The sequence below is a fragment of the Microtus pennsylvanicus genome, chromosome 1 (genome assembly GCF_037038515.1).
Source record: "Microtus pennsylvanicus isolate mMicPen1 chromosome 1, mMicPen1.hap1, whole genome shotgun sequence".
Taxonomy (NCBI): Eukaryota; Metazoa; Chordata; class Mammalia; order Rodentia; family Cricetidae; genus Microtus; species Microtus pennsylvanicus.
This window is the reverse complement of record NC_134579.1, coordinates 52132445-52157944: the sequence shown is the minus strand read 5'-3', so window position 1 is coordinate 52157944 and position 25500 is coordinate 52132445. Positions and strand designations below refer to the sequence as shown.

At 36.4% G+C, this 25500-nt stretch overlaps 1 protein-coding gene across 7 annotated transcripts in view; it reads left to right on the top strand.

Moving 5' to 3' along the window:
- Bbx (BBX high mobility group box domain containing) overlaps positions 1 to 25500 on the top strand; it is a 236282-nt gene that overhangs the window by 84194 nt on the left and 126588 nt on the right. For all 7 annotated transcript variants that reach the window (XM_075964232.1, XM_075964222.1, XM_075964175.1 and 4 more), the window contains exon 3: positions 13406 to 13479. The gene's annotated coding sequence lies outside the window, so the exon portion shown is untranslated. The remainder of the gene's footprint in view (positions 1 to 13405; positions 13480 to 25500) is intronic.

Genomic DNA, 25500 nt, shown 5'->3' with positions numbered 1-25500 from the left:
AGGTCATTCCAATTTCAAACTATAGCAGTATATTTCCATGGCAGTGATAGACGTATGGCTTATTTGAAGATAACTCATTCAATTATTTAGAAAATAATGCATAACAGGAATATATGATTCATTTTTATTTGTTGTCAAATCCCCACAATTTTCCTACTTAATGTCTTGCTTTATTTTTAGTATCTGAAAGAGTTTTTTCTTTTTAAATAAATACCCATATTAATATTAAGTATTTTTAATGCAATGTTTTTTCTCATAGTAATAACAAAAATATTACAGCACTGGAAATGCCTATCACATTACTGCATTTGGAGTCTTTTCAAGTAGTTTATTAACTGAGATGTTTTTCTTTTCACATATCGAATGAAAACTAGTCCATAAAGAAATGTTATCTCATACACTCATCAATCTGTCATGACACATTATTGATATATGTCTGTCTGTCTGTCTATCTTATCTATCTATCTATCTATCTATCTATCTATCTATCTATCTATCTATCTATCTATCTATCCATATTTGGCCACTGGAGGGCTCCATAGTTTAAAATTTTCATGAAAAAAATGTTCACTGTAGCAGTTTTAACTAGAATAACTAGAAAAGATATAATGTAGTCTACATTTTTTTGAGTTAAATTGGTAGTGAGTTGAATCACTGAATCAAATAAATGAAAATTAAATGCACATACAGGTCATGTATATTTTACAAGTTTTTGTGTTGTTCTATTGGGATGAAAATAAGACATATTACCCAATTCCTTACGTCAGCTTTTAAAGTCTGATCCCAAAATATAGAACTGATTTGTTGCAGCTTCTTAGAGAAAAAGTGAATAGGTGAAATTGTTATTGCTTATCTCTTGTTTATGTATCTTGTACAATTTTTTTTTCCGAGACAGGGTTTCCCTGTGGCTTTGGAGCCTGTCCTGGAACTAGCTCTGTAGACCAGGCTGGTCTCGAACTCACAGAGATCCGCCTGCCTCTGCCTCCCGAGTGCTGGGATTAAAGGCGTGCGCCACCATCGCCCAGCTCTTGTACAATTTTTATGAGTAAATTTCTTGTGCTCTTTTAGGTGATTCTTTTCACCTAGTTTAATGAACTCTAACAATCTCAGTGGTATAATAATAGAATGAATAAAACAGTAGGAAACATTTTGAAATTTAACTAAAACCAAAAATAAGATGTTGCATTTGCCTGTGCTTAACCTGTACTTTTTCTGTCCTGCTAACCAGCTCCCAAATCACCACACAGAGACTACTTATTAATTATGAAAGCTTGGCTAATAACTTAGACTTGCTCTTATAACTTAAATTAACCCATTTCTCTTGACTTCTTTGCTGCCTTTATTACCTCCCTCCATAGTGGTGACATTGCTAGGTCTGCATCTCATGGCATCTCTACCTTCTTCTTTCCTGTGTTCTTTCTGTCCTGAAAATCCTGCCTAGCTATTGGTTATTCAGCTTTTTATTGAACCAATCACAGTGGCATGTCTTTACACAGTGTAATCAAAGAACTTGCAACATGTGCTCTTAGCTACTGTGGAAACAGAGTGAAGTAGGAGGATCCTAAATTCAAAGCCAGCCATTAAAATAACATCTATTGATTTTTATTGTGTTGAAATTCTTAAAATGTGAGCTGGGGAGATGGCCCAGCACGTAAAGGTGCTTGCTGCCAAGCTTAAGGACCTGAGTTCCACCCACAAGAGAACCAAAAGAGAAAGATTCTTGCCAAGTTGTTCTCACCTCCACACACATGTCATCCTCCCCCCTGCAAGTGAATACATAAATCATTTAAAAGTACGTAAGTGGTACAATTTCTTTGTTTTAGATACATAGTTTATGCTGTTTTAATCTGAAAACTTGCTTTCAGAACATTTCCTTTATGCAAGTAGAGTAGGAACAGACAAGGAAAAAGAGTTAGAAACTCAACGTGTTAGAACCTAGAAACAGCATATCTTTATCATATAGAAAAAATTCTATAGGGAAAGTCAATTCTGTTCTCAAAAACAGTATTTTTACTTCCTTGCTCTTCCCCACTTGAAAGAAGTGTTTTGATTTTGTTATAATTGTGAAGTGTTTACTTTTTAAATGTTTGATTTGAGCTCTGAAAGCCTGCAATTTCTAAAGCAGCTGCGCATGTCTTTCCCTGCTCAGATTTGGGTCTCTTCCTACTGAGCTTGCAGAGCTGAGGGTGCATGTTTTGGGGCCTTTAGCTGAAGGTCCCCAGTTCTTGAGTAGCGTTGTCCTTTAGCACTTCCTCTTCATAGACGGAAACTGAAGTGCAAATTCATTGTTAACGAGGAGGAAACAGACACAAGTGAAATCTAGTGACAGCAGAGGAACCTGTGTACCCCATCATTGGAAAGCGACTCGATGTGTGAATATGAAGATATAAATGCCTGCTTTTTAAAAATAGTTGGTAGCAAAGCATTAATATGAAGTCAAAAATGAACCCCACAAATGAATCATTGTAGCTGGCAGTCCCTTCTTAGTACTGAGTGTTTACCTGCCAGGCAGTAATGTGGAATGATTGTTTGGTTTTTAAAGCCACTGTTAAATAAGTTGGGTAGCCTCAGAGCCATTTTCTACCTTCATTTACAATACTCATTAATACACCAGACAATAATTGTCATTTGGGGCATGGGATACTTAGTTATCCTTATTGTGGAATTTTAAGTGTAAGGAAATATTCTCTGTGGGGGGAAATATCTCTCAGGAGGACAATTATAAAGCATGTTAATCCTACCAAGATATTAACCTCATGATCTTCAGTTCTGGGGTGCATTCTGTTCCTCGAAAGTTAAACTAAAAATACTCAGGAAGACAAGTTTTAAGAGGTAATGAGATGAAAGTGTGAGCCAGTGTCCGTAAGGTACAAATTAGAAAATAAATCCTTCATCAAATGTAAATGACAAATCCTTTGCTGTCTTATAATTAGTTTGTTCTTTGGGGACATTAATAAAATACTAGTTTAAAAAAATACAAAACCGTTTTATGCAGGAAAGCCTGTGTGAATGATTTACCCATTTAATTTGTACTCCAGAGAGGTTTTCCTCTTATTTGTATAACTGAAAAGTATATCTATATCAATTGGTAGCACTGTGTTCTTAATATATAAAAGGGGTAAGAAGGCTTATATCAGTTACTGTAATAATTTTTTCATTTGTTTTATGTGTATGAATTTATGTATGTGGACCATGTACATGCCTGGTTCCTGCAGAGATCAGAGGAGGGAGTCAGATTCCTGAAACTAGAGTTCTGGACAGTGAGCCACCATGTGGATTCTGGGAACAGAACCTGGGTACTCTTAAAGAACAAGCACTCTTTAACTGCTGAGACATCTCTCTAGCCTCCTATGTAATATTTTCTGGTAGAGTCTGTTGTCCATAAAGTGCCCTGGTTTCCAAAGGGCAGTTTAATGACAATAGTTAATAGTACTATTACTTGACTCTCTTGTGTTAATCTTGCTTTAGTTTGTTGCAACAATGAACATAAGGCTATGTTGCTGAAATTATATTAATATGAAGTCATATGTATGAAAACTTATTTCTGTCGAGACAGGCATATGATCAATTCATAGTATCTTCAACAATTTGATTAATACTAATATTAACTGTGATATAAAGTGTGAGTTACCTGGATCTCCCTTTTATGTTTTTCTGTACTCAGAATAGACAGGGGTTTCCTAGGCACTGCTTCTCTTAGGTATAATGGATTACAAGTGTCCAGGCCTCTAGTTCTTTTACTTTGATTTTTGAAAATTGTATAATTTTGAAATCGTTGGATCTCAGAGTTGAGACCTGTTCTCTGTATGAGTTTTCATGTAATAATAACTTACTATATTTCTGCTTACCTATTTCCACTGATAGAGGAATATTCAGTATCAACTCACTTTACTTTTTGGACAAGCTTGATAGTTATTAAGTCTTAATATTGAGTATCTCAAATTTCCTGCTAGAAATAGGTGCTAATTAAGTTAATTTTAAGCTCTGAAATCACTAAATAAAATTATATATGCTGCCATTATCTTATGAGACTCCAAAGAAATATATAAACAACACCTTTCTTCAAACTTTCTGGTCCCGGGGCTTTCCATTACCTACCAGTGATCTGCTCTAGAGGCATTTTGAGTTCTTTACTTTCTCCTTTGACATCTGCAACACTGGGTAAAATGGGCTTTTGTTTCCCTTTGCTGGAAAGTGTATTTGCTAAATCCAGCTTATTTTGAGGGACTGTACAAAGCTGATCCATTTGCATCTTATTTTACATCTCCTTTCTGTTAAAGTAGGCACCTCCGTCCTCTTCCATTGGATGCTTATTCATCCCACTTGGCACTATTTAGCTTAGATTGTATGTGTTACTTTTTAGTGTTATAAACAGATAAAATATCTGTGCTTACTTATAAATCAGTAGATTTATTTATAGTCTGCATACTCCACAGTTGAAGATTTTTAGTTCAGATGAAATGTCTGTTAGTCTGGAACTTCCAAAGAGAAACCTAGAGTTTTCCTGTTAACAGTGTGGCTCGTCCGCACTGCTGGTAGACACATCGCGCGCCTTGCTCAGTTCTGCAGAATGAGCACGCGTACAGAGAACTTAGTGATCATGTTCAAGTGGTTGCCTTGGGGGGAAGGAGGGTAATTGGAGTGGAGTGTGAGATAAAGATAAAATCTTTCTAATCAGCAGTATCAGATTGTGTTGCAGATTTAACTCTAAACAAGTAGACTTGAATTTTGACCTTGAAGTCTGCCTCATAGTATACTTAGAGTGAGTCTCAAGTTGTAATATGACACTCTTGATATTCACTAGGTTCATTGAAATCTACGAACCAGATATCAAAATTGGGATCCTACATGTTACTCTTCACTCCAAGATATAGTTGAAGTTTGGTTATAGTTATATGTCACAGCAAGTTCTGACAGTTTCAGACCACTGGAAAAGCTTTAGTTGATGTAGCCAAGATTGAGAAAAGTACATTTATTAGTTCTTTTTTTTTTTTTAAATTCCTCTTACTCTCACTCTAAAAAAGAAATACTTTAGTTGCTTTTATGTAACAGGTCATGCTGTCATTGGATTCTGTGTCATCCTAGAGATCAGCAGTTTGAAGTTTTATTTATGTGTAAACCCTTGTATTACAAATATTGTATGCAGTATATATGAAAAGAGCTTGATTCATATGAGATAATACACAAATTTAATGAACAAAGTGCTAGTATACATTAGTGATTTTATGTATAAATATTTATAACAGTAATCAGCTCTTTGATTCGTTGTGACTATTTATATAAAAGCAACTCAAGTACTGTAATTACCTTCACAAACTACAGAGATTCCACTTAAAAGTATGTTCAAAGTCGGGTGCGACTTTTTTGTTTGTTTACATCAATCAGTATACACACACACACACACACACACACATTTGTGAGTACATTCCTTCAGAAGGTAGCATCTTGAATTCACCATGTGTTATTGTTATTTTGGAGTAGACTGCTCTTGTGCTCATATCAGGAATATTCCGCTGGTTATAACATGACAGGAGCAAGAGTCTTTCTGCCATATACAGCTAAAAGGTACAAAGATTTTTTTTATGGATAGTAGAGGAGTTTTTGTTCTTCTGAATATCACAATATACTTAAAACATTTTCTTTGACAGCTTCATATATGTATATAAACTGTCTCCAGCTTATCCATGCCCAATCTCCCTTTTTCTCTGGAATTCCTGCTTCATACTTCCTCTTCCTGTGTTTATATCTTCTTTTTAGTAACACACCAAGTCTAATTAGTGATACCTTTACCTACATGGGTGTGGAATAGTTCACTGGAGCATAAGCCTCTTACAAGCAGCCATCAACTTCCAGTATCTCTTCAGCTAGAGGTGTGGTCTTGTGGGTCTCTTCTCCATTTATACTGGAATGTTGACTCTCTTGATCTTGTTCAGTCTGTATGCAGGTAACCGCAGCAGCTGTGAGTTTGTGACTGAAATAACCATGTCCTGTTTATAAGACAATTTCGAATCTTCCTCCCCATTCTCCATTTCTTTTCTATTCATTTTCATTCTCATTTTCCCTCTCCTCTCCTTTCCTCTCTTCCTTCTTCTCCTCTCCTCTGTATTCCCTGAACCTTTTAGGGTGATGAGGTGATAAAGATGTCTTATTTAGGACTGAGCTTTCGTCTCTCACCTCCTCTTTGCCTGTAGACCAGTTATAAGTTTCCACATTAATTGCTGACTACTTAAAAATGAGGTTATCTGACCAAAGTTAAGAGAAGCACCAATCTATGAATATAAACATAAATATTTAAAAAACAGTTTGATAATATGGCTATTTAGGAAGACATCAGTAGTAAGTTTCCTCTAGGACCTGTGATTTCCCCAGCATGAGCCTTTGTCCAGATTTACGGTACCAGGCATGAATTCCTTCCTATGGAGCAAGCCTCAAATCCAATCACAAAGTGATTGGTTACTCCCCTAATGGTCATGCCACTATTGTACCAGTGGGTGTATCATGACTGGCCAGTTGATATTGCAGTATGCAGGATCTAGCATGGGTGAGACCATTGATGTCTTCCCCAGCATCCTGCCTGGCACCCTCTGCACTGTGAAAAGCCAGCAGAGGCATTCCCTAGTAAATTCTAGCTTGATTTCTCTATGTCAACAATATGATTTTTTTAATAAAAAATGCACTTTATTTAAACAAGATCACATAATTTTGATTATAATTTTGTATTTTAAAATTATCTGTATAATTTAATTTAGTAATAAAGGGAAATGAGAAAGACCAATGCCCTTTACTTTTTAGGACAGACCATTTCTTATTTAAAATAACATACATTGCTGATTGCTTGACTTTCTTTTTTATCTTGTGACTTTTGACTAATTTCTTAATAAGAAAAGAAATTGATGAAGTGAAAGCAGCCATGGGAACTCTTTCTTATGTCAAAGGACGAGGTCTTGGGTAGAAGTCAAGGTTTCACCAGTGGGATTCACTTGTAGAACCCTTCCTAAAGGTACAGGTGTGAATTCTTAGTGTGTGTCAGATAGTTTGGCTGAGATTATAGTAACAATTTACTTTCCTGCTTTGTGCTCAGTGCCATAGAGCTAATGAGTTTCTGTAAAGTACCTGGTGGTTCCCTGTCAGTATTCCTGACATAGCTGTTGGTGAGTATGGTTTTATGCTCTTGCTAGAAGTGAAACTTAATCTGCCTGAAATGTGTAATTTCTCCTCCCTGAGAAGGTCAAAGGCACATTTGTACAATTCATAGGCACATAAAGTGGCATTCAGCGCCTCCCTGCCAAGCCATTTGTGTGGACTAATACCTGGTCATTTTCCACATCTACTTATAGGAACTATAGAAATTCATAGTTCTACTGTGTTCCTTGAAACAGTAATCTCATGGAAAATGATAATTATGATAAAATATTCATATTATCAAATCAGTTAATGTATACTGAAATTGGTAGGAGTAAAAAGTGGCTACTTAGACTGGTCAGAATTAAACATATGCTGAAGCCACTGAAATTAAAATAGGACCTACAGGGAAACACCATTTGAGAGAGTAGCAATTCATTCTGCATGCAGATTCTGAGAATATTTAAAGCAAACCTCAATGTTTTCACAGTGTTATTTCATTGGGTGTTTTTCTAACTTCTGGTATTAACTCCATGATGAGATTACCAAGACAACGCTTATTGAGACTCATTGAATAGTAAACACTTTGCATTTATATCACTTCCTGACAGTTCTGAACATAAGGATGCTATGCCAGGTTTTATATTTATTTATTTATTTAGGAATAGAGAACCTGAGAGACTTTGGAATTGACCTACATTTGCATGATATGCCTCAGACTGATAGACTGCTAGATTTAACACAGTTCTATGCAAGTGACCGTACCCTGCCATTTAGGAGATTTGGGGCACAAGAAAAGATTGTTTTCTTATTTGTCTACATTTCATGTTCTACTTTCTGATGTGGGACTTTTGCTGTAGTCAGGTCTGCCTCCTATGTTTTCTAATACGTCTTGCAAGCCGTGCTCCTAGTGTTGAACACTATTGCTCATCCTTCCCCTCTTCCACTCTCTTCCATCCTCTCTGACTGCCACCTCTACTTCAGATTCTACTTTTATCCTTCTCCTGCATAGCATAGCAGTCACTGTGTGCATACCAACTGGTGTGTGTGCACATGCGTGTGCGCGCTCTCATGTACATGTGTTTGCATATGTGTGCACTTGCATGTGTGGGTGTACCACGGTGGCTAGGTTAGCTGATCAGTGCGCACCAGGGTTCCCTGCTGCTTCTGCTTCCCTAGTAGTACTAGAATTATAAGTCTCTTTTCCAAAGCTTGACTTCTTCGACTTGAACTCAAGTTCTTATGCCTGCAAAACAAGCATTGTACTGGCTGAGCTATCTCCCTAGCTGACATTCTAACTTTGAAATAAAATTGTTTGCTTACCATGTTATTATTTACTATCTATTACTATATTATTGTGTGACTTTTCTGTGTGCATAATTTATCAGCTATATCATCAGTATGACTGTTATGCATTTTATGCTAACACATAGTAATAGATCATTAATTTCTTAAACAGTGGAAGATTACTCTTCTGTTCACAGATGAGTAAGTAGAAGATAGTTTTTATAACACAATTTTGTAATTGGTGCAAAATTGCCATTTATTCCTTATGGCATTTCTGGAGGGCACTATTAGACAGTGAATGTAGTATTTTGCCAATATTAGCTAATATTTTCTGGAAACTTTTTGTAAAGTAAATAAATGGACAGTTTTTGTAATTCCTGATAGATGTAGGGGGAACTTGTTTGCTTTTATTCTCATTTTTAGTGTTTCTTAGTGGAAAAGGTCTGGGTTATGAGAAAATGCTAGGAGATTGGAAGGTGACAAGATCAGATTTGCATGTTCTTTTAAAAGATTTCCATTCTTAGTATAGTTGACATTTGTAATGCCAGTTGAAAGCTGGTGCCTGGCCAAAAATGCTTGTGAAATAGTTGTGGTTAGACTTCAACTATAAAAAGACAGGTAGGCAATAGTAACTGAAGGGGTTTATTTATTCTTTCTTAATGTTACCACTCTCATGCATGCACACACATACATGTGTCCTGGAGATAATCTCTCTCCTTATAAAGATACTTTATTTCAGTAAATGGTTTAGCTGGAGATCAGTGCATGCCTTTTCTAGTTCTGGTCTGTGGTAGACCACAGTGACCCAAGGTATACTATTCATTGGCTAAAACTGCATAGCGGTGGGCCTAACAACCTCACTCTACATAACCATGGAATGCATCAAATGCTGTGATTCAGGAGGTTAGAAGAGTATATAGAATAGGGGGAAACACATGTACAGGACAGGGGAAACTTTTTAAAAATAAACATGAATATATGTTACAAACATGAAAAATAGAGTTTGTATTTCATTTCACCTATAAACATGCAGTGTATATGTAAAGAAGTAAATTGAAGAAAACAAATTTTATTTGTGTAAAAACTCAAGACAAGAAGTGTCTTTTAAAGAAAATCTGTGTTGAAAATAAAGATTGGAATTTATATATATATTTTGGAAACTGGTGGATGCTAAGCAGATTTAGTGACTGGTAGGCACTAGAACTCTTAGATTGTAGAGTGGGCTTGTTTTGGCTCTTAGAGACTATAGTGACTCAGTAGAGTTTTTGTCTCTTTCAAATCAGAAACATCATTGGACGTAATAATTCAAAAACCTGATGCTTCATAGTCGTCCTTTATCTTTTTTCATGTGTAAAAACATGAGTTTTCTGTTTTCAGGAGCTTGGAAAAAAATGTTTCCTTTTGTACCAGGTTGACTCTATTGTTCTTGAGCTATATAAATGGAGAGGCCTCTGTGTCGTGCATTGTATCATGCACAGCCATTTCTTTTAATTTGAGTATAATTGTTCCTTAGCAAATAACTGCAGTCCAGAATGACTTTTATTGAACTTGATTGAATTAGGGGTATGTATGAGAATGAGTTGGTTAGCTTAATCTATTATCCAGAGAATTGATGAAAACATCAGAAAAGCAGTCATTCATGGGGAATAAATATGCTTCTGTATAAGTGGGCGCATAGTTACCTTGGGATCCTTTCCGCACTGACTGAGTAGTAGCAACATTGGGATGCATAGTACAATTATGGCTTAGAAGTTTTTTGTTTTGTTTTGTTTTTTTGATAATATACCTTTGAATACTATGCTGGACATTAACACTAATTAGAGGTCTGTCTCAAGGTAAGAAGTGAGACCTCACATTTTCTAGTATCACAGGATTTTCAATACACAGTTCCCCAAGGCCTGGACTGTACCAGAAAGCTGTTTACTCCAGGATATTTCATCAGTTGATTAAGCTATCCTTAGGATAGGTTTGTCACTTACGCTGTTTGTGATAAGAGGTGAATAATATATATTTAATAGACGGTGTTTTCACTTGCCATGATAGCTTCTCAGAGCATATCGATGTTAAGATGTGTTATATCAGGGTTGCCCTGGTAGGCAGAATCTTGGGTGTGGAGCAGAGGTCTTGAAAGTGGAAGGGACACCCATTGAGCCAATGGGAGCTGACCATGGAAAAAGTTAGAATTCTGAGGTTCTGTGGGGGTGAGTAGGCTTGAAAGGAAGCCTAAGTAGGACTCAGAAAACACAGGTAGATACTTGGTTGTTCAAACAATAACCTACTTAGGCTTTGAACTTAAGGTACATTCAAATCACCATTGGGTTCGCTTGTATGAGGGCTAATGTCCCCCACCCTCCCTCTTTCTGTGTGTGTATGTGTGTGTAGGTCAGAGGATGATTTGTGTGAATCTCTTCTTTCAACATGTGGGTTCTGTAGATGCGACTGAGGTCTTCTGACTTTGGTGCCTTTTATATGAGCTATTTTTCTGATTATAGATTTTTTTAAAAATAGTATTTTAAAATAATTTTTATATCTTATGAAAATATAGACTTTTATACCACTTATTTGTTCAGTTTTGGAGACTGTTATGTTTACTTCCTAAAACAGACATTTATTTTGGATATATTCATGTATATCTAAATCATTCATTCTTTTATATATATTATATGAGAATATATATAACACATATAACATTGGTGTTATACATATACATATAATATCTCCTTTGTAGTTAGCTTAAAAATAACTGGCTTTCCCACTCCCAGCATTCCCTAGTTATTTGTCTATGGATTGGAGCCCGTGAACTTTCTCTTTCTTAGCATGTCCCTCAGTGTTTAAGTTTAGGTCTCTTTTAGGTAGCCATGTTGGGTGTAGCTTCCCTAACATTTCTAGGAGACACACTCTCACTACAAGCTTCCTGTTCCTCTGGTTCTTAAAATATTTCCATTCTTTCTTCCACAATGGTCCTTGAGCCTTAGGTACAGGAATTGTGTTATAGATATATCAACTGAGATTGGGAACCCCAAACTCAGTTGGTTTCTGCATTTTTATCAGTTTTACATTTTTGTAATGGTCTCTCTCAAAAAGAGAGATTTCTTTGTAGGTGAGAACTACCCTTATCAGTGGATATGAGGATAAATATTTAGAATGTGTAGTAATAGGGAACGGCGGCGGGGCTATGTCCCCAAAACCCCAGCCGCCTGCCCGGCTAGCTTATGCCCCGAAATAATTACACGGACACTGTATTCTTTTAAACACTGCTTTGGCCCATTCCTATCTAGCCTCTTCTAGGCTAATTCTCACATATTAATTTAGCCCATTTCTAATCATCTGTGTAGCGCCCCTAGGTGCGCTTACCGGGAAGATTCTAGCCTAAGTCCATCCTGGGTCGGAGCTTCATAGCGTGCGTCTTCCCTGGAGCAGGTAGCATGGCGTCTCTCTGAAGCGTCTGCTCAGGAGAGGAGAGCTGTCGAGTCTGACCTCACTTCCTCTTCCTCCCAGTGTTTTGTTCTGTCTACTCCTCCACCTATCTTCTAACCAATGAAAGCCAAGCAGCTTCTTTTTATTTAACCAATGACCTTCCTCCATCAAGAATGTAGTTAGGAATTATGGTGGTTTTATCCAATAGCAAGGAGTCAGCTCTAGGTCATCATATGCATACAGGTTGCATCATATAGAGTGAGCATGTTGTGTTTGTATATTTAGGAATATATGTCTGTGTATAGTAATAATTAAAAAGAGGCCATTAATTTGAGATAGAACAACGGATGGTGAATAGAAGGGGTTGAAGGAGGGGAAATGATATAATGTTTTAATTAAAAATATGCCAGGCAGTGGTGGCACACGCCTGTAATCCCAGCACTCGGGAGGCAGAAGCAGGTGGATCTCTGTGAGTTCGAGGCATCCTGGTCTACAAGAGGACCTCCAGGACAGGTACCAAAGCTACACAGAGAAACCTTGTTTCTAAAAACAAACAAACAAATAAAAATATTATTAAAAATGACTGATTTAAAAATTTTAGCCTTATTATTTTCAAATATCTGGAGATGACTCAGTAGTATCTGGTGTGAAAATATGAGATCATTTAATGTCCATTATTTCCTCTGCTAATAGCAGTGACAATCATCGATTTCTGACTGAATAACTTCATTGAATTATAGCACATTTTTGATATTTGATTGAAGAGCCGTATCTTACATATCCATGTTGACTGATTAAGAACAAAGCAAAAAACATTTAGATAAGTCATAAAATAACTGATTAAGGAGCTCTAAGTCAGTAATTAATATTCAATATGTATAGCATCTTTCCTATTTAGTTGAGTATGGATTTATTACCACTGAAGCAAGCTAGAAATTGTTTCAGAAAGAACATGAAATAACTGATTCTTAAACAGAATATGATTTCAGAATATGTCTGTACTTCTGTTTAATCTCTGTATCATTTGACTTCATCTTTTGTTGCTATTTGACTATCTTCCATTTCCTTAGTTATTTTATAGTTAGAAAAAAAAATTTTGTCCCGTTTGATCTGTACCCATTACTCTTCGCTGTTTTTTTTTTGTCCATTTGTATCACTTTATTTCATTCATTATGTTTAAAGAAATTAAAGACAGTACCACAGAATTCAAGTTTCTCTAGCTGAGTTGGGACAAAAAAAAGTAACTTGAATTTAGTGTGAATGTCAAATTCACAGTTTCCTTACCTAGCAGGAGGTTTGTCTGTAAATGTCCATTTCATTTTAGCCAAAGTTGGGGAATTGATTGCCTATAATTCTGAGTCTAGGTAACTTGACTCTGCCTTGAGTAATTGTAGGGACTGTCTTTTAAATATTAAAGTCAATGATAAACAGTTTGGGTCATTTTCTCTAAAAACCAGTGGTTAGCAAAGGGATATTTGACCTTTTATCTGGGATTATTTGGCCGAAGGAGATGTGTGGTCTTTGTTTGAAAGGTCTTTGTGGCTCTCATTTTAACCACTTTGCTATGTGTCTCCCACAGAATCCTGCTGCATCACAGAAGCTGGAAGTTCTGATGTTCCATTGAAATCACAATGGAAAGTCTTGACTTGACTGGTAAGAGCTGCTCTGGACATGCATCTTTCTTACATACCTGGAAGCAGTGAGGCAGTCAAGAACCATGTGCTATCAGAGCTGGTCTCAGCCTTTTCTCATTCGATGGATTCACCTTCCATATTGATCCAGGAAGTGTGACCCTTGTACAATTTCTCATGTCAGTGTTTTTGGGTGTAGCATTTTAATCTTCATCAAGTAAGTTAAACTTCTTATAGAATCATGAATTTTAACTTTGCAAAATCTCTTGTTTCATTACAGCTTGCGTTATTGGTACAAGCCAATCTGTTGAAGTTCGACATAAATTGCACACCTAACAGATACCTAAGTGGTTAATCTGTCTTGAAGCAACTTTTCATATAGTATTAACCTTAGGTAAAAGATGAACCAGCAGCCATTATTACCTAATGACAATAATATACAAGTGTGTGGCTGTACCACTTAAAGTATGAAAATACTTAATGAAGAAAAGTTTGGGGTTGTAAAATAATGTACACATGAAAAATTGTATCATCCTTCGAAACACAATCTGTCCTTTTGTACAAAACTTATTTTCTAAACTTTTGCTTTAGAAAAAAAGTTCTTTATCAGCTTTAAAATATAACAATAATACTTTAAAGTTAGTTTTAGTAATAATGATATTGTAGTTTTCCCAGTTTTGGAATAGAGTATATGATTAGTGATACATGAATACTGTGTTGTGAATAGATGTTTTAAGGTTATAGAAATTAGTGCGAATTAACATAACCAAGTATATTACATAGTCCTATCACAGCTTTTAAGAAAGATACTTACTTAACTTTCCAGAATTTTTTCCTGTTCTAAAACATTTTTGTAGCCTATTAAATGTCTAAAATAATTACATCTACTTTAAAGTATATTACTGGATGTTACTCTTATGCTGGAGCATAAGTATATTGCTTCTATTCTTTTGAATGTCATTGGGTATAATACCTAGTAAAAGCATATAATTTTATTTAATATATATTTATTGTAAGCACATTTAAACACCAACAAAATCTTAATATGATTAAGAGCAGGCTTTTGTTATTGTTTTTCCTCTACACTGTACCATCTTCTAAGGTTTCATTTTTACTGATAAAAATTCTGGCTTTGAGAAGGCCAGTCTGAACACAAGCTTTTACTGAGTTAGTAGGCTACAATATGGGATATTTGACAGTTGATCGGAAAATGTTCTGTATGTTTTTTATTGCTAATCCAAAGGAGAATTTAGGGAGGCCTAAAGAAAAATTTGTGTCAGCGAGTCTTTTACATATAAGAGCATATGTAAAAAATAAGGCAGGACATTTTATTTTACCTATTCAGAAAACTAAGCCATAAATAGGCCATTTTATATCAAGTTTGACTAAGTAGTCATGTGACCTTTGATTTATGAATGAACTAATTTTTTGCAATAAAAGTATGTTACAATGACTCTAAATAGAAATAGACAGAAATTTAAATTGTTGATAAAGTTTAAGGTGAAATTTATATTTATATGTGTATTTATATACATCTTAAATACATCGTAAATATAGTAATAATAATCAGAAAGGATGACATACAAAATCAAGAGTAATCTAGGAATTGACAATGGATGTCAGGGTCTAGTAAACTGAGAAACATCAGTCAGCTTAGACAAAGTTATGTTTCGTTATCACGTGTCTTAGCCAGTGTTGTATTACTGCGAAGAGACATTATGACCATGATACTTTTATATAAAAGAGAGCATTTAATTGGGGGCTTGCTTGTAGTTTCAGTGTCCATTCGGATTATAGCAGGGAGCATGGCAACACACGGGAAGACAAGGTGCCAGAGAAGTAGTTGAGAGTTAAACCAGCAGGCAGCAGGAAAAGAGAATGACTTTGGAATTGGCAGGGCACCTGAAACCTCAAAGTCCACCCCTAATGATGCATCTCCCCGACAAGGCCACGCCTCCTAATCCTTTCAGATACTTCCACTCCCTGAGCATTCAAACAAATGAACCTGTGGGAACCATTTTTATTCAAACCACCACATGGAGTTCCCAAATTTTCATGGTATGTTAGGGTAAAAGTTATTTTTTTTTTTTTTGTTCACAGTCATGGCTACTCATGCGCTTTATTCAGGGAACGAAACTGAAGGAGCATTACCTTGTGAGACACAACCTTAAGGTTGAAAGAACAGCGATTGTAGATTCATAGCTTTAAAATGACTGTGGAGTGAGCTATGCCATTGTCTTTCATATTTCATTGCCCCAAACAGATGACTTGGTCAAAAATGTTACTCTGTGAGTGGCTTTGGAAGTGGAGTAGGATCAGGTGGGACAGTTTGCCTGTATGTTCAAAATAACCCTCTTCTGCTTTTATTTAGTGAGACTGAATGTACTTAGGTTTAAAATTACAATAGGCTTAAAATTCCAAGCGGCCCTTCAATAGGTGCATGTGTTTAACATAAATTACCTGAGCACAAGTCCATTTGTTATGTGGACTATCCCTGCCTAGTTTTAAGAAATGAATAGCTGACATGATTACTAATTCCTTTTTGTATGTTTGTTTTTCTTTGTAGTGTAGTCTCCGAGAAATAGCCCTGTAGACCAGGCTGGCCTTGAACTCACAGATCTGCCTTCCTCTGCTCCCTGAGTGCTGGGACTAAAGACGTGCACTGCTGCCACCCAGCTACTAGTTCTTTTATGTTTGAACTTTAGACCTTTGCCCATCACTTTCTCACATGCACATATAACTGAGATTATTGTCTAATAAGTAGTTTGGAAATGAACAAGTAGTGCTGTAGACTGGACTATGCAGTTTGTATATAGAATTGGGAAAGGAAAATATGCTCATAATAGTTTATGACTTAAGTTTTATAAGTTATTAAAGCTTCTTTTCAAGTAAGGGATTCAAATAGGTAGCCTAGGCTGATCTTGAACTCATGATCCTCCTGCCTCAGCCTCCCAAATGCTCAAATTAAAGGTATGCACCATCTCCTCTGCTCCCCCCCCCCAGAACTTTATCTGTACTGCTGATATACAAAGAGAAAATGAATATTTTATTTTTTTCATTGTAATTATTTTGCAGATGGTATTATAACCAAATGCCTCTTGATTCTTAAACTCAATTTGAAGAATAATTTTAGTGGTGAAGAATGCAAACCATGGAGGGAGCTGTTTCTTATACTAAAGAATGAAATGCAAACACAAAGTTTTCTAAGTTATTTAATTCATAAATAAGAAATCTGGTTAATTGTGGTCCCAGATTTTACAAACAGTTTAGGTACCTTTGTGTTAGGAAACCTTTGAAGTTGCCGAGTTTATAATTTTATGCTATGAAATCATTGTATATGATAATGAGATTGCTATAAGGGAAGATATTAAATCTAAGAACTTGAAAAACAGAGAACCAAACTGATTAATAGAGGAATTACATCCCTATAAAAATGACTACCCTGTGTATTCATTGCTACCTAGCAATAGCAACAAATATTTGAAAACTAAATTGAAGAACAAGAGAATTATGGTTCTATTTACTCTCTTGTCAAAAAATTTCTATTTTTTTTTCAAGGCAGCATTCTTTTACTTTGTAAAACAGTTGAGAACCCAAAACAGCTAATTGGCATATATTCGAGGTTTAGATAAAGAGAAAAAAAGTTGTGTATGTGAAGTAATACAGTAGAAATCAAAGAACCTTAAATCACGTCTGTCCAGCTGCCTTTTCTCCTTCGTGTCCTTTTCCCTATTTGCTGATGATGGCTGTATTAGCTGTTTTTCTCATCACTGACGAAATGCTGTCTGGAAACTGCTCAAGGGGAAGAGGTTGTTTTTGGTTCCTGGATTAAAAAATATGGTCCATCATGGTTGGGAAGGCATGGCATCTGGGCTCCACTGGTTATATCTCACTGGCCCAGTTTACAGAGAAAGTGTGGGCCACAGCTAGGCCCTGTCTCATTAAGGTTCCCTAGCCCCCTAAAATGGCACTGCCAGCTGGGGACCACATATTTAGTACATGGGCCCTGAGACATTTCACATCAAACTAAAGCAACAGTTAAATGATAGTAGTTTGAAGCCCTCAAGTATTAGTCTAGATGCCACCCACTGAGTATGGAGGGCTCCTTTTTACTATGGTACAATTTTTCTGTTACACGCATCAAGTGGATTGGCACTTAGGATTAGTTGTAAGTGGTACATTGCTTGTTGTATATTAATATAGCATTTTTTTTGCTGTTGGTTGGTTTTCCTGATAGATGTTTGTGAATATTTTCTGTATCCCTAGAATAATTTCAACTTCTGTTGATTTGACATCAGTCTGAAATGAAATATAATCAGAAAGTAATAGACCATTGAGTTAAACACTTCCTATGCAAAATAACTTTAATTTGTAAGATTGTTCAGTTAATTTATATATTTATAAACTACAGGGTAAACTGAGAGCAGTGATATTATTCTGTAGATGTCACTTTAATGGTTAAGAAGCATTTTAGCTTCTTTGTCCTCTTTTGATTTGTTTCCTATAAAAGCTATTTATTTCTGAAATGATTCAAACTTGAAAAGAGAGAGATCGGGAAAGAGGGAGCTAGACAAATGAGGTAGACATGTGTTTTGAAGAGCATATCCCAGTGATCTGACTTCTCACCAGTCCCCACAGGTTCTCTAGCTGTTAGTAGTCCCACATTGGGGACATAAAGCCATTATCCAGTTGGTCTTCAGGGTATATTATAGATCTAACTGTAGCAATATAAAAACTGTAATTTTCTATCTCAGAATTCCTGTGCATTTCAATATAAACTATGTACTATGTTAACTGAACACTATACTTACATATAAATTTAGTATTGTATATTCTGCACATGTAGTGCTCTTCAAGTAGTTAAGAGGCTTAAGCTTATATTAGGGAGTCTGCATGGCTGTGGTACTATAACCTGCAAACAATGCCTAGCATATGGAAGTTGCTCTGATAAAATTTGGCAGATTAGTATCATCCAAATTCACATTCTGTTTAATACTGTATTCCATTAAATTTAATGTCAATAAGCACCAGATCATTATTATATATTATATTTTATAAATAATATAGTATAATGTTAGTATGTAATTTATTTTATATTTGCATATTTAATTTTTCACCAGCTGAACTCAAGAAGGGGTATTCTTGAAATTCAACGTTTTTCTATGCCTTTAAGTTTGCATTTGACCCTATAATCAATAAATGTTAGTGGCTCTGAGAAATTAAAATGAATAGCAGAACAACTGTAGGTACCTTGGCTCATTTTTCATGAACTCTTAATCAGCAAGTGTTAAGATGTGCTAGCTTCCTAACAAATTACTCTCTGACTTAGCTGTGGACTTGCAAGTGGAACACATGTGAAGGTTGCAGTATTAATACTGTTAGTTTACTTTGGGCTATATGTCAAAAAGGTTGACTGGATTTGGCATTTACCTTGTACTCTAGGGTATTTTTAGGCTGCCTGTTCTCAAAATGATCTGTAAAGATGATAGTTTACAATATTGTCCATTGACTTTATATTGAGTTTTATAACTTGAGGTTTTTTCCTATTACTTGAGTTTGCAGTTTTACCTCCCCACATATATAACTAATTTTAAAGGGGGAATTATGCAGTTATTTAATTTTTCTTTAACACTGATGTGAGGTCCTTTATTACTAAGTGCCTTCTCATGATAAGAACATTTTCACTTCGTGTTTTAAAGTCCTAGACATTGTTATAGACACTGGATGCACAGATTTCTTGAAAACCTGGGTGTAGAGGGTTGGCTTGTGTTTAGAGTTTAGCTATTATTATGTGAACAGTGTCCTTCTGAATTTTGCTACCCTACTTACAATGAAGAATTATCAAGTAAGAGACAGTAAAACCTACACTGTGTGAGAAATATGTGCAGAGCTGTATATACTACTCTGCGTACCTAGGTGTCACCCAGATAGACATGTGCCTGATACTCTGCTTTCAGCATTGTTGGTGTTGCAGATCATCAAGTAGGTATATTGTAGAGGAATCAGTAAAGGTTTGATATCAGCCGTCACTGTCAACCCCAGTAATGCCAGACCTCTTCCTATAGCAATTACTTTATTGAGCAGTTGAAGGACAGAAACACACAGAAGGACTCTTTCAGTTCATTTGATGAAGTGAACATTTAAATGGATGAAAAGTTTCAGGTCTGAGGTTTAGTTTTTTCAGTTACAGTGATAACATTGTCCTTTTCTTTTTGTATTTTCAATTAGCTTAAAAAGTAATGGGTACTCCAGTAGTATTTTATGTGTACTTCATTTTGTTGGTTTCCACCCACCCCCTTTTCCTGTTGTCATTTTTCCCACCTAGCATTCACCCATCTACTTTGTTAGTTGTCTTCCCCAACTTCCTTCCTTATGCATCTGTCTTTTCTTCTAGTCACTTGGGCCCCTTTCTAATTTTATCTTTTATCTAGTATATTATTTACTCACACCTGTATACCTGTGTTAAGAGACACTGCCTTTCTTTATTCGCTTTGAGACTGATTCACTATTTAGAAAACACGAGGTAAATCTTTCCAATAAGATTGTTATAATAGATCCTGTTGCTAGTGAAGGTGTTCCACTCTGACTGTCCGTCCGTCCATCCATCTGATTTGAGTTTCTAAGTGCCTCTATACTTTAGATTGTTTTCTTTTTAGTGCTTATAAATACACAAACTTGTTTGAGCCCGAGAGATGGCCTAGTGGCGTGCTTATGGGGCAAATGTGAGGACCTGAGTTTGGTGTATACTTATAATCCAGCGCTGGGGAGCCAGAGATGGGAATTCTTGATGTTTCCTAGCCAAACAAAATGATCTAATCAGTAAGGTAGTGAGGTTCCAAGATGACAAATGGCCCAAACTCGAGGGAAAAAAAAAACCCAAAAACCAACACTGGAGGTTGGCCTCCACACAAACACACACACACACACTGAGCAGACCTGCTTACACATGTGTTCACGTGAATGTGAACCTACACGCACACATAGTTTTATAGATTGCCAGCTGCATAATACTTCCTACTGCTTCTTGAAATTTAATAGACATAGGCAGAAACAACAACTTACCATTATATGGATCACATTTTTGTGTTTTGTTTCTGAGCTTTAGATAATTTTTAAAATCATGTGTTCGTTCTTATTACCAAAGGACCCAAGACTAACCAATCTGAACTCACTTGGTCAGTATTAACAGACCTGACATCCTGAATCCCACTTAGAGATTTCAGTGACCTCTTTACAAAGGAATGTTATCAATTGCATTTTCTCATGTGTTGAAGGTGTAGTCCCTGGAAGGTTCTGGAAACCTTGTGATATAGGATCTAGGTGAAAGGCATAGGTCATTGGGGGACTCTCCTTGGGGACTGTATCTTAAACCCTAACCTTTTTTCCCTCTGTGCTTCTTGGCTACCCTGAGGTAAGCAGCCTCTTTGGCCCCACACTCTTGCCACTGTGATATTCGGCCTTGCTTCAGGCACAAAGCAGTGGTTAGAGGTGACCTCAGAAACCTTAGACCTAGAGTGAATACTTCCTCTTGAACTGTCTTTCTTAGGTGCTTGTCATGATAAAGGGTCTGACTAACACAAGGAAATAAAGAGAAGCTTAGAAGGTTAAATTAGATGCCTTGTGTCAGTTGGCTAGGATATTGGGTGAATTTAAAACAGGGAACTTTGGTGAAATACCAGATGTAAGAGATCTTAAAAGAATGCCAAGGTAAGTTTATTCTTTCCCCTCTAAAGGTAGACAAACCACTGTACAGTTTTAAGCAAATTACATTGATGGGGTTGAGCAGAAAAGAAGTAAGGACTGGAAAAATTGGTTTGGGGACTTTGGTACTGTCTTTGTTCAGGAGAAATCTGTTCTGTGTTGTTGTAACGACACTGTCAGATTATGAAGTCTGGATATAACTTGAGATATTCAAATCAAGTAAGCCTTTATCAAATCTATGGGTTAGAAATTAAAGAGAACTTGCTGTGGGAGGAGGGGTTGTTTGTGGTGCTGGAGAATCAAACCTAGGGCTTTGTATATTGTTAGTTGAGCACAGTACCACTGAGCTGCATCCCCCAGTTTGATATTTAATTTCAAGGGCTTCTTCAGTGAAAGTGTTTTTGAAACATTTAGTGGTTGCTACTGTTTAGTTCTATCTCTCTCCATCTCTGTTTCCCCCTCTTTTTGCCCCCTCCCCACCATCTCTGTGTATGTGTGAGTGTTCTTAGTTATTGTAAAGTCAGCCTTCACCATTTCTCAAATCTGAATTCCAGGTCTCTCACCTGAATAAACTTAAAATTAGTAACCTATAGAACTTGGCTATAGACAGAACTTGTTTTGAGGGTGTAGAGGGCTTATGTTTTACAGAGAAAGGTGATGGCAGCAAAAGTTGTTGCAGAAAAAGGAGAGGCATTGTTCTGGATAGATTGGATTGGCAGTGGAGAGAAGCTAGCCATGAGGCTGTGTTTAGAATGTTATTTTAATTTTGTTGTTGAGACTTGCCTTCTCATGATTCTACTACATCAGCCTCCCGAGTGCTGGGATTATAAATATGTACCATCATGCCTGGTGGGTATAATTGTAAATTTGAGATGAGCTTGGAAGAGATTCAGAAAGAAACTAAGGCATAACATTAGGGAAAGCTGGGGTTGAAGCTTTGAAAACTGATAAAAGTGTATCCTATATCTAAAAACAGAACAATGGCAAGACTTAATTGTTTATAAAGGAAAGCAAAACAAAGTCATAGACTGCAGGAAAAAGAGTATATGACTAGACTAGGGAAGGCAGAAAAGTGAGTAGATGGATAGTGAGAAAAATCTAAATGCTAAAGTCTTTAGGCTAGTTATCTATGGATAAGGAAGTTTGGAGACAATGGTTTTTATCAGCTAGAGAAGCTAGCGCCTTATGCTGTTGAGTGCCAGTCTTCATAAAATAATCCATGGGTACTTAGAAGTTCACTCTCAGGGAAACTAGAACCTGTTTTCTGTAAAGGTAATTTTAATCTTTCTCTTGGATGCTGCCTTCGACTGTTTCAAATCAAGGCTTATCCAGGTCTTAATATCATTTTCTCACGTGCACTGCAGTGACTTCGAATGTCATCGGTAAGCATGCGTCCTAAATGCTTCACCCACAGGACTTACATTATTATACTTGGCATCACAAGGAGGTGAATAGTGGTGGGTTCCTGTCATCGCCAGCTTTTCTTTTACACAAAGTGTAGTAATACCTTACGTAAAGTCTACTCTTACTAAAATTCCTTTTGAAAACTCTTCACCTGCATGTGCAGTTTCTGGGCTCTGAGGCAGATAAGGAGTCACCTGTTTTCACCTGCAGACGATGGTGGCAGAGTATAAAAGATGCACTCCAGGTAGTAACAGTGTCTGTAAGAGTGGTAATCGCACTTTTATTTACACTTTATATGCTGAGTTCTCTGGCCGTGTGTGTGTGTGTGTGTGTGTGTGTGTGTGTGTGTGTGTGTGTGATTATTATTACTTGAGACAAGGTCTCCTGTGTAGTCCTGGGTGTCCTGGAGTGCTGGTCATCAGGCTGGCCTCGAACTCAGAGAGGTCTGCTTACCTATGCCTCCTGAGTACTAGGATTAGAGGCATATGTTAACATACCTGGCTGTATATATTTTTATGCTTATAATTTTTTCATTGTAGTTTCTGTAGTAAACTTTTAGATGTAGATATTCATTTTTCCTGTTTAATATATTAAAGAACTGAAAAACTCAGGACACTTAAGTTTGTTTGAGCTTCTTGACTAAAAAATACAAAACTGTGATTCAGCTAATAAAAATACAAAACTGGGATTAACTTTTAAGGACTATACCTTGCAGGCTTTTTTTGGTGTTGTTTGAAAGCTGAGTTTTACATGTGTGATGGTAACATTCACCCCAGAGTGGAAGCACGCTGCCTCATTGTTTCTTTCTCTTCTCTGTCATCTTGGAAGAATGCACTGATGCTTTCTTTTCTCCAGTGACTACACTGGAATTTATTATGGAGATGAACTCAGTTGCTTTATACTGTTACATATATTGTTGTTGTTGCTCCTGTTACCGTAGCATTTTATAAGAGAGGGCTTGCTGTGTCACCTAGCAAAGCCTTAAACTTGAAATTTTCCTGCCTCTGCCTCCTAAATGCGAGAAGAGCAAGTGTGCCTCATAGTGACATGCTAAGGAAGGCTTTGTTTGTTTTGGAATAGGGAGTTACTATGTAGCCAGGCTGTCCTCAAACTTAAAATGCAGTTCCTGCTGCCTCAACCTTCTAAATGCTGGGATTATAGTCATGTACCCATGTTGTCTTACCTTTATGTATTTTCAATTTTTTATATAAGCTGGATGAAAGATAGGTTCATATTTCATAAATATCTTGTTATGAAATTCATCCTTATCATGTAGATTTAGTTTTTAATGTTTTATTTTGTATATTTTTTAAAAATAGTTAATATTTATACATGCATATGTTGTATTTTGATCAAATCTGCCTTCCATTCTCTCCCATCCACTCCCCTCCACAGTTACACCCCCATGTTTCATGTCTACTGAATCCCTTTTTGTGCAGTTATGTGTATGGTTTTGAAACCGTCGTTGGGAGCACGGGTAGCCTCTTAGAGCCTGAGAAAACTCTCTTTCTCCCCCAGCAGTCATCATTTGCCATTTGTGCCTTCCCCTTTCTGAACTTTTGGCTGGCTTGATCGTATTCAAGTCTTGTGCATATAGTCCCAGCTGCTGTCATTAATTTGTGCTGTTATGTCCAGCAAATACTTTTTTTTTTTTTTGCAGATGACTGTTCCTTCTGGTTCTTAGTCTTTCTGATCTCCTGTTCTGTGATATTACTGAGGCACTAATTCTGGGTGTAAAGAAAAGAACGTGGAGCACTATACTGCTGTGTCTGATCAACACTGTAATAGCACTAGATTTTTTTTAAAAAGGGTTATAGTATTTAATGTATATCCACTATTTGTGTATCCATCTATCACTCATCAAGTCAACTTAAATTTTATAGCATTGAAAATAAATTATAGGCATCATCATATCACCTCCTAAATACTTCAAGTTATTTATCATTAATTATACATATCTATATGCATATATTTTTAATTTAAAATCTGCCTTTACTGACATGAATAAATATCTGCAACCCATTTAATTTGTGATGAATGCTACACCAGTGGAAACTGAATCCCAGTAACCATATAAGGCTCTGAAGTGCCTTTTTAGTCCTTATTTTGATGTGGGAAGTAAGGCACAGAAAGTTTATCTGCTCCAGTTTATGCTGCTGATTGGTTCACAGAACTGGGATTCAAATCCTACCTATTTGGCTGCAGGGCTTGCACGCCTAACCAGATAGCACTGCCTTTATATCATCCTTACACTTGTTGATATATCTACTTATTATATTCAGTGCGCAGGCAATCCCCCTAAATGTGTAGACATAGAAACTGATACACTGGCTTTAGTGAGAACAGAAATGATGTTCTAAGAATGCATTGGTTCCTCTTGATACTTTGACAAAGAAGTTCCCTTATCAGACTACTAGGTTGAATCACTGCCTGGTGACATCTTTTGCATCTTTTGTAAGTGGGGTTTTTGTTTGTTTGTTTGTTTGTTTTTTGAGACAGAGTTTTTCTGTGTAGCCCTGGCTGCCCTGGAACTCACTCTGTAGATGGCTGGCCTCGAACTCACAAAGATCTGCCTGCCTCTGCCTCCCAAGTGCGGGGATTAAACTGATAGAGAATTTCCTAGTGACAATGCTGAGGTCCAGGAAACTCCAAAAATACCATTAGAAAAATTAAGGTTAATTACACTCAGTATTTTGTACTAAATAAATTTTTGCTTATTGTAATTAATAAAAAAGTGTTCACCTATGTGTGACTTACATAGTTCCCCTTATCTTTATACCCCAGGCTTCAAAATAAAAGGGTTAACTATTTTAGAATTCATATGGTTATGAAATTTATAAAAATTTCAACATGTGGACTAACTAGAATTTTGTCTTCCTAAACAAAATGCATAAAAGTACAAGGATCAGAAAACTGTATTTTTAAAAACAAGGAGGTT